Genomic DNA, 9,361 nt, shown 5'->3' with positions numbered 1-9,361 from the left:
CGCTGCCGGCGCCCGCAGGTCAAACCCAAACACGACGCCGCGGTTCAGGGACGCGGCTGCCGCGGGCAAGCGAAGAGGACGGACGGGTGTCCGGAATCGGCAGGCGCCAGCCACTGGCGCGAGTGCTTCCCCTCACTTCGCGAGGCCGGCGGGCGGGCGACCGCAACCTGAAGAGTAAATGCAAACAAGCGAGGCAGGTCTAGGAGGGAGAGCAGGTAGACCGCGAGGCCACGGCCCGGTCTCACACTCTCTTCACTCTTCTTTCACTCTCTTGCCCAGCCCGAGAGTGCAGAAAACCAGGCCGACCTTAACCTCCCTCCCGGGCTGTCGCTGCCGAGGTGGCCTTTCGCGGTAATAGCTGCTCACTGGGGCCTGCCAATGCCCCGCCCTCCCTTTCCTAGTTGGCGCCAAACGGAATCCACCAATCACTAACCAGTTCTTCTCCTCTCACAGGAATGGCAGCTAGGCTGGACCAGTGAGAGGGGAAGAAGGAAGCAGCTCGCAGGACTCCGCGAGGTCACCCCTCCTCAGAAAGGGGAGGGTCCTAGAGGGGACCTGAGCTCCTCAGAACCGGAGGAGCTCGGAGGTCAATGAAAACTCCCAGCTGAACCTGCGAGGCGCCGGGGGAGACCGGAAGGCCCCTCTTGACCCATTGCATGCTGGGAAGCGTAGTTCCCGCAGCCAGCGGTAGTCCAGTCACTTCTTACCCTCGTTAGGCCAAAGCTATATCGGTCCCACGTCCCGCGCTCCACAAGCTGAGGAAATGTGGAGGGTGGAGAAGGCCGTCCGGGCCCCTCTCCCACCCTGGGCGTCCAGGCCCTAATTTTATCACGGGAGAGGGAAGTGAATGACCCAAGGACTGGGCTCTGCCTCCTGAACACCAGGGCCCAACTCTGGACCGCCGACTCCTGTCCAACTGGTAGTTCTGGCCATGAGCCGCTGACCACCAGACTTAACCCTACGGCCTGGACTGTGGGCCTCGGCATTGTTTGCTCACCTCCATTTTAGCTGTTGCATATTTTCTCAGAATCATTTCCTTCTCTCCCACTGTTTCTTACCTCATTGGGATAGCAATACTGTAAATATAATAATAGCTAACGCTTATGTAGTGCTTAGGTCCCCGTGTTCCAAGGGCTTTATCTATTAATTCGCTTAATTCTTTTTAAAAAAATTTATTTATTTTTGTCTGCGTTGGGTCTTTGTTGCTGTGCGCGGGCTTTCTCTAGTTGTGGGGAGCAGGAGCTACTCTTCGTTGCAGTGCACGGGCTTCTCACTGCGGTGGCTTCTCTTGTTGCTCTAGAGCTCAGGCTCAGTAGTTGTGACTCACGGGCTCTAGAGCACAGGCTCAGCAGTTGTGGCGCATGTGCTTAGTTGCTTCGTGGCATGTGGGATCTTCCTGGACCAGGGCTCGAACCCACATCCCCTGCATTGGCCGACAGATTCTTAACCACTCCACCACCAGGGAAGCCCTAATTCATTTAATTCTTACAACAGTTCTGTGAGAGAGGAATTGTCCCCATTTTATAGATGACCAGATTTGTTATATCCCCTGTACCAGTGGCGACTCCTAGAATGAATGAGTTTATGAGAGAGGCAGAGGTACAGCAATCAGTCCTTAAGAGGATTTGTCTTTAGGTAGCATGTTTAGAGCAAATACTCTCGCTTATTTAGATTTTATTATTTTAGGTGTTTGGTTGAGATTATGACCACTACCTCTGTTTGGGGCCTACCGTTAAATTAATTAAATATTTCTTTAAAAAGCTTTTGCTAGGGTGGAGGGATAAATTAGGAAGATGGGATTAACATATATACACCACTATATGTAAAATAGATAACCAACAAGGACCTACTGTATAGCACAGGAAACTATACTCAATATTTTGTAATAACCTGTAAGGGAAAAGAATATGAAAAAGAATATATCTATGTATAACTAAATCACTGTGCTGTACATCTGAAACTAACATAACATTGTAAATCAACTATACTTCAGCTAAAAAAATAAATTAAAAGCTTTTGCTTTCACAGTTTTGTATTATGCAAATAATACAAAATAATTACAGCCTTAGAAAATAACAGATAGTTATAATTTTTAAAAATCATCCATAATTCTACCATCTTCAAAGAAACAATGGTCAACAATTTGAACTTTTTGTATGGACATACATTATAATTATACAGTCAATATTTGTTTCATGGTTAAAGGAATGGAAAGTACTTGCCTGAGCAGACATTTCCTGAATGGGATTTGCCCAAGTAGGTTGACATACTGAAGCATTTCCACCAGCAATCCAAGTATTGGAATGAAAACAGTGTCAGAAATGTTAGAGAAACTTTTTTTTTTTTTTCCTTTTTAAATGTTGTTGGGGGCTTCCCTGGTGGCCCAGTGGCTAAGGCTCCGTGCTCCCAATGCAGGGGGCCTGAGTTCGATCCCTGGTCAGGGAACTAGATCCCACATGCCACAACTAAGAGTTCACATGCTGAAACTAAAGATCCCACACGCAGCAACAAAGATCCCCTTTGCCGCAACTAAGACCCGGTGCAGCCAAATAAATAAATAAAGATATAAATATTTTTTTAAAAAAAGGTTGATGAAGTGTTGAGGATGACTTTTTTTTTTTTTTTATGTTTGGGTCCATGGATTGTGAAATAAAAGCAAAAGAAAAGGAATAATTTAACTAAACCCTTTTCCCCATTGACTCAGGAATGCTCTCCAAAGTCCTGGAGCAGCTCTGGGGGGAAGGGAAGAGCCCTGCTCTGTGAATTGAGAGGTTTGAATTCTAATCTAGATCTTCTTTGGGGCAAGTCGATTTTTGTTCACTCGTTCATTCAGTCTCTACTGTGAGCCTACCAATTTGCCAGATCCAAATAGACAGAGTTAATGCTTCCTTGGAGATTTGCCTGGAATACTCTTCTTCACTCAGCTAACACCCACCCTTTCGAGAAAGCTCTACCCTCAGATACCCTCACTGACACATTCCCCTGTTACCATCCACATTCCAGGCACCACGTGTTTACACTGGTTTCTGTGATAATTTAATCCCCCCCCCCCCCCCCGCCAAAAAAAGATTATAAACTCAAAAGGATAGGGACCCCTGCCTTTCCTTTTCTCTACTCTAGTGCCTGATTCAGGGAAACCCTCAGTACATATAGATCGAATACATGCTGCGAAGAAAAAGTGTGACTGCTTTGAGAGTGTTTAAGAAGGGAATCTAATCTGGTCTGGTACTGTCAGGGAATCCCTGAGGAAGTGTCTGGGAGGATAAGTTCTTAGGAGGTGGAAGAAATCGTATTCTGGGCAGAAAGACAGACCCTAAGCAAAGTCTCTGAGGCCGGGAGGAGTCCCCCCCCCCCGCCCCTCCCCGCCACCTTGTGGCAGAGAACAAGTGGGAGGGGATGTTGCAGAGGGCTCAGACTCTGCAGGGACTTGTAGACCACATTCCGCAAATTTATCTCAAGGGCGATGGGAAATAATTGAAAGGTTTACATTTATATTTGAAAAAGATAACCCTGGCTGATTTAATGTTTTACATGTGCCCATTCTTCTTTCACCCACCTGTGCTGTTAACCAGATTGGATTTATTCTGCATGGTTACTTGAGGCAACGTGAGCCTCCCTGGAGGCTACAAGGTTTCAGCTTAACACTAAAAAGGAAAGTCAGAACTAACAAAGCTTTCCAAGATGGGATGAGCAGTCCACAAGTCTATAACCAGGGTCTTAGATGCTGTGGGGGTGAGGAGTACCTAGCATCGAGGGTTCCCAGATCCTAGTTCTACATTACAGTTATCTGGGGAGCTTTGACTTTTATTTAGTTATTTATTTACTGAGTTCGCAATCCATTTACATGGGACAAATTCAAATGATACCAAAAAAGGCCTAGACTAAATCTTCCTCCCATCCCTGTCTACCCTGTTTCCTCCCCGTTGGTCATCACTGGCCAGTTTTGTGTGTGTGTGTCTACTAGAGCCTGTGTCTGTGCTAACAAGTGCATGTACATATTCCGCCACATATACTTTTTATTTTTCACAGATGGTAACAACATGTTATAAACACTGTCCTGAATCTCACTTTTTTCCATTTCATATATCTTGGAGTTGGTTCCATATTAGCAGATAAATTTACTCTTTTTTTTTTTTTTTTTTTAATGGCTACCAGTTTGGGGAGCTTGTTTGAAAATAAAGATTCTCTGGTCTCCCTTGGATATTTTGATTTCATAGGCTTGGTGTAGGGCCCTGCCTGGAATCTGTATAATCAGAAAGCTCTATGAATTGTTCTGAAACACAGGTTTGGGAACCACTTAACTGAATGACTTTTAAGGCCACTGAATTCCAGAGATCCCACACATTATTCTAATACATAATTTGTGTTTATCCTGGTTTGTGCTGGGTAACAAGCTCTGTAGGATGGTATTCTGAGCACAGACGAAATCTTGTCTCATGGTTAAACGTCTGCTCTGGGATAACAAACTTTTCTAGCAGAAACCGCCCCGCCACCCCGCCCATTCTTTCACGGGTGCTTCCTGAACAGTGAAACCCACCCCCAGTACTTTTTCGGCTTCCTGTCTTATGGCAGAGAACTCCCAAATTCCTGTTACTGATAGGAATATCTCGCCTGAATTCCTGCCCCACATCTGAATTCACCTAGAATGGCCCGCCGGCAAGTCACAACTCTACTTACCTCAAGTCCACTTACTTCTCTCTCTTTCCTTCCTAACTGGACTTGTGACCCTCCCTAGTGCCCTTGGCAGGAAAAGGCATCGGCACCTTCACCTGCCTGTTCTTCCCCCCGCTGCTGACCTGATCTGGCTGGACTCCCAAGCCCTTGACCCATAAATGCTCTTTCTAAATGCAAATCTGATCTCCTCTCACCCTCTGAAGTCCTTTCCTGTACCCCCAACTGCTTAAAGCAGGGGCTCCCATATGTTTTGGACCCATGACCTGGAACACACATATCAAAAAGTTTTCAATACATCATTTACTCAGTACTACCTGTAATACACTGTTTTCTCTTATTTTTGTGACTTAAAAAATCCTAGCTATGAAAAAATTTAAACATTTAAAAAAATCCTAGCTATGAGTCCCTAAAATAAATGTGTTATGATGGCCTGTGACCTACACTTTGAAAAGCAGTGGCCGACAGGCTCAGGAAGCTAATAATGGTGTCAGCAGGACTCCTTTTATCTCAAAAGCTGTATGAAAAAATAATGTGGGAATTCCCGGGCAGTCAAGTGGTTAGGACTCGGTGCTTTCACTGCTGTGGCCTGGATTCAATCCCTGGTCACGAACTAAGATTCTTCAAGCTGCCCGCGGAGCAGCCAAAAAAAAAAAAAAAACCCTCAGAAAAATTCCTTCTCATTCCTCTTGTTTTGTGTAGTTTATTACTTGGCTCAATATCCCTGTTCTTGTGTTCATTCACTCAACAAATGTTTATTCATTGCTTACTGGGACAAACCTTGTGCCAGAAATAAAATGCCACAATCCCTACCCTCAGCAGGCTTACATCTGCCAAATCCAGTCTCACAGAGGAATCCTTATGGTGATGAAAACATTATCATGATAATGATGCTGTCTGGGGCAGGCTGGTGGAGCTAGGAGGAGGGGTGGAGATGGAGACTCAGAAAGCTGGAGTGGGGAGGGAGAGGGGACTTCCCAAAGGAGATTAAGGCTACTGAAGCTTGAGGGTGTAGGTTGTTGGAAAAGGGTGATTCAGGGTGGGGTGAGGTGGGGTGATTTTTAAGGAGAGGAAAGAGGCCTCAGAAGCCATGAGGTGAGGATACTACTTCTGTAGAATGGGCCGTGGGAATGGCTGGGAGGACACAAGTAGGAGGAAGGGGACAATTCTTGAAAGATTGAGCATGCTGAAGGGATTGGCCTCATCCTGTGGACAGTGGAGGGTGTGGAGGGTGGATGAAAATTGCTGCAGGGTGGATCAGTGGGGAAGCCTGGGGAACAAGGAAGGGGCTGTCCAAATAGTTCTGGTGAGGAATGGCAAGATCCTGAACCGAGGAGGTGGGAAGCGGGGGGTGAGGGCTCAACAATGGGAAGAGGGGTGTGAGTGACCTTGGGAGTTGAGGAAGGAGATTGAGCTCACTGGGTTTTGACAGCTGAGTCATTGAGGTGGGGGAGGGAACGGGAGGAGTCTAGAATGATTTCTACGAAAGGACTTAAGCACCTGGGTGGGTGGTGGCATTATTTCAACAATAGGAGGCACAGTTCTTGGAGGAATCTGATGAGCTCAGTTTTGGGCTTGTCTACTGTCTGGGGTTGGCACTCGGGAGAGAGATTTGGAGTTCATTAGCATAAGGATGATAATGTCCACTGAGGGTGTGCAAGGAGTGTTTTAGGAGGCTGGCTCTGGAGGGCACCAGCACTGAAGCCTGGATGCAGCAGGAGAGGCCTAGGAAGGTGGGGCTGGAGAAGCCACCGCAAGGCAGGAGTGGCCAGTCTGTGATTCAATCCTGGTAACTGAAGGGAGGCACTGAAGGGGCAGAGGTCTTCATCGTGTTGAGTGAGTGGTAGAGGTGGGAGGTGAGGAAGAAGCCACAGGAGGCTCTGGGATGGCAAGCGATGGCACAGAAGGTATAGTACGGTTTAAAGTGCACCAACAAGCACTTAAATGTTCATAGCCACGTTATTCATTTTAGCCCCAGCAGAGAGCAACCCAAATGCCTATCAACCACAGAATGGGTACCTGGAGGTTCTTTCATACAGCAACGAAAAGTAAAAACTACACCATTGGGACTTCCCTGGTGGCTCAGTGGTTAAGAATCTGCCTGCCAGTGCAGGGGACATGGGTTCGAGGCCTGGTCCGTGAAGATCCCACATGCCGTGGAGCAACTAAGCCAGTGCGCCACAACTACTGAGCCTGCGCTCTAGAGCCCACGAGCCACAACTACTGAGCCCACATGCCACAACTACTGAAGCCCACGTGCCTAGAGCCCATGCTCCACAACAAGAGAAGCCACCCCAATGAGAAGCCCAGGCACCACAATGAAAAGTAGCCTCCACTCTCTGCAACTAGAGAAAGCCCTCGCAAGGCAACGAAGACCCAACGCAGCCAAAAATAAATAAATTTAAGAAAGCAAAAAAACAAACTATACCATGGATGAATCTCACAATTGATGTTGAGCATAAGCTAGACATGGAAGAGGACATATTGTTTGACTCTGCGGCATAAAGTTAAACAAAAAAGAAAGTCCTGCTTTTTAATCTTGGTAATAGAAGTTAGGGTCCTGGTGATCTCTGGGGGGGGGGGGGTGGTGACTAGAAAAGGCCATGAGGAGGACTTTTTACATGAATGTGCTCACCTTGTGGAAATTCACTGAGCTGCAGGCTCCTGATTTGTTCACTTTTCTATATGAATAGTATATTTCAGTGAAATGTTTCCTGTTAGTAACAAAATAACTTTCGCTTGACCCCACTTTCCCCTCCAGCTATGGTCCTTTCCTTCATAGTAAAATGCAAAAAAGTTGTCTCTAACTTCTCCCATTTTCTCTTTTTTTTTTTTTGGAAAAGTATTTTTTTTATTAGTTATCTCTTTTATACATATTAGTGTATATATGTCAATCCGAATCTCCCAACCTCCCATTTTCTCTTGAACCCACTCCAACCAGACATTAACCCTGCCGACTCTGTGGAAATGGCATCTGGCAAATTCTCCAGGGAACTTCATTTTGCTGAACCTAGTACCAATTCGTATGCCTGTCTTACTCTGCTCAGCAGCCATCTGTTTTAGCACTGGATACAGTTCACTACTCCCTTCTAGAAATATTTTCTGCACTTGGATTTCAGGACACCCTACTCCAGATTTTCCACCTCTGTCCAGCTGCTCCTAAAAAAAAAAAAAGAAAAAAGAAGATGCTTTAACAACATTGTAAATCAACTATACTCCAATAAAAAATAAAAAAAAAATTCTTTGGAGAGGTCATGACAGAGGAAGCCATTTAGCCACTCAAGGGTGGGAAGCAGGCACAGGGAGGGAGAACAGCCTTGAAGTTCTTCTGGGACATGGCGGCCTTTTGTTCCAAGTAGTAACAGCATAGAGCCTGGCTCGTAGCCAGAAAGAGAAATGTTTGTGGTTTAAATGAAATCTAAGGATGTGAATGTTATCCTGAAGGCAGTGGGGTTAGAAAGGGCCTCTGAGACACCATCATTCCTCTCCCCTCCTCTCCCCGCAAGGAAGATGAACTGAACTTATGGCTTGGGGTGGTGAGGCAGGTCCCTGTGGTCCCTTTTCTCTTCTGAAAATGTTGACTTTTTCTGCCACTCTTCCCCGGTGGACATTGGTGTAGCACCCAAAGAGGCCACCAGAGGGCATTTGTTTCACAGGAGAATATTCTTGGGGACCGAATTGAGGAGTGTAGTTGGTAGAAAAGGCAGCTAGAGGGACTTGCCACGGGTGAAAAAGTGAATGCACCCTAGTGTCTGGGGCTCTGCTTCTAGAGCCTTTTTTTGGGGGTGGGGCTGCGTTGGGTCTTCGTTGCTGCACATGGGCTTTCTCTAGTTGTGAAGAGAGGGAGCTACTCTTTATTGCGGTGTGTGGGCTTCTCATCGCGGTGGCTTCTCTTGTTGCTGAGCACGGGCTCTAGGCGCCTGGGCTTCAGTAGTTGTGGCTCACGGGCTCAGTAGTTGTGGCTCTCGGGCTCCAGGCACGCGGGCTTAGTGTTATGGCTCGCAGGCTTAGCTGCTGTACGACACGTGGGATCTTCCCGGACCAGGGCTTGAACCGTGTCCCCTGCATTGGCAGACAGATTCTTAACCACTGTGCACCAGGGAAGTCCCTCTAGAGCCTTTTTCAGGGTGAGACGAGCTCAGGGCCGGGAGCCCCAAACCTGTGTTGCTAGTCTCAGCTGGCCCTTTGTGTCAGCCTTTTTATCACTCTTGGTCTCGGTTGCACCCCTCCAGGAAATGGGAGGAATGACTACTGATCAGTGTACCACACAGAGGCATTATCAAGAAAGAACAAAGCAAGTAGTGTAAACACTTCCCAGAAGTTTGAAATAAACTTCTGAGAAGTGAGTCTCACTCCCTCTGGAAGTCAGAGGTCCTGGCTAGCAGCTGGGCCCTCCTTACAGCTTGCACCTGGGTGCTATTCACCTCACAGATTGTCCTGGGAAGAGAGGAAACACTTTGTGCCAGGGACTGGAAGGGGCTGGAGACCAGGAAGCTGGACCTGTGGTAACATTGCCCTGTCCCAGTCTTTCTCAATCCCTGGGCCTCTGGGAGGTGAAATTGTTCCTGGGGCTCCCTCCTGTCCTGGTTGAATTAGAGCCTCTTCTGCCATCCTGCTGCTGACTGGTTGACAAAGGCCCCCATTAGGCAAGGTGCCTTGCTGGGGGGTGGCAGATAGAGGAAGGGCTCAT

Source organism: Kogia breviceps, chromosome 10 (assembly GCF_026419965.1).
Source record: "Kogia breviceps isolate mKogBre1 chromosome 10, mKogBre1 haplotype 1, whole genome shotgun sequence".
NCBI classification, from domain to species: Eukaryota; Metazoa; Chordata; class Mammalia; order Artiodactyla; family Physeteridae; genus Kogia; species Kogia breviceps.
This window is presented reverse-complemented; position numbering follows the sequence as displayed.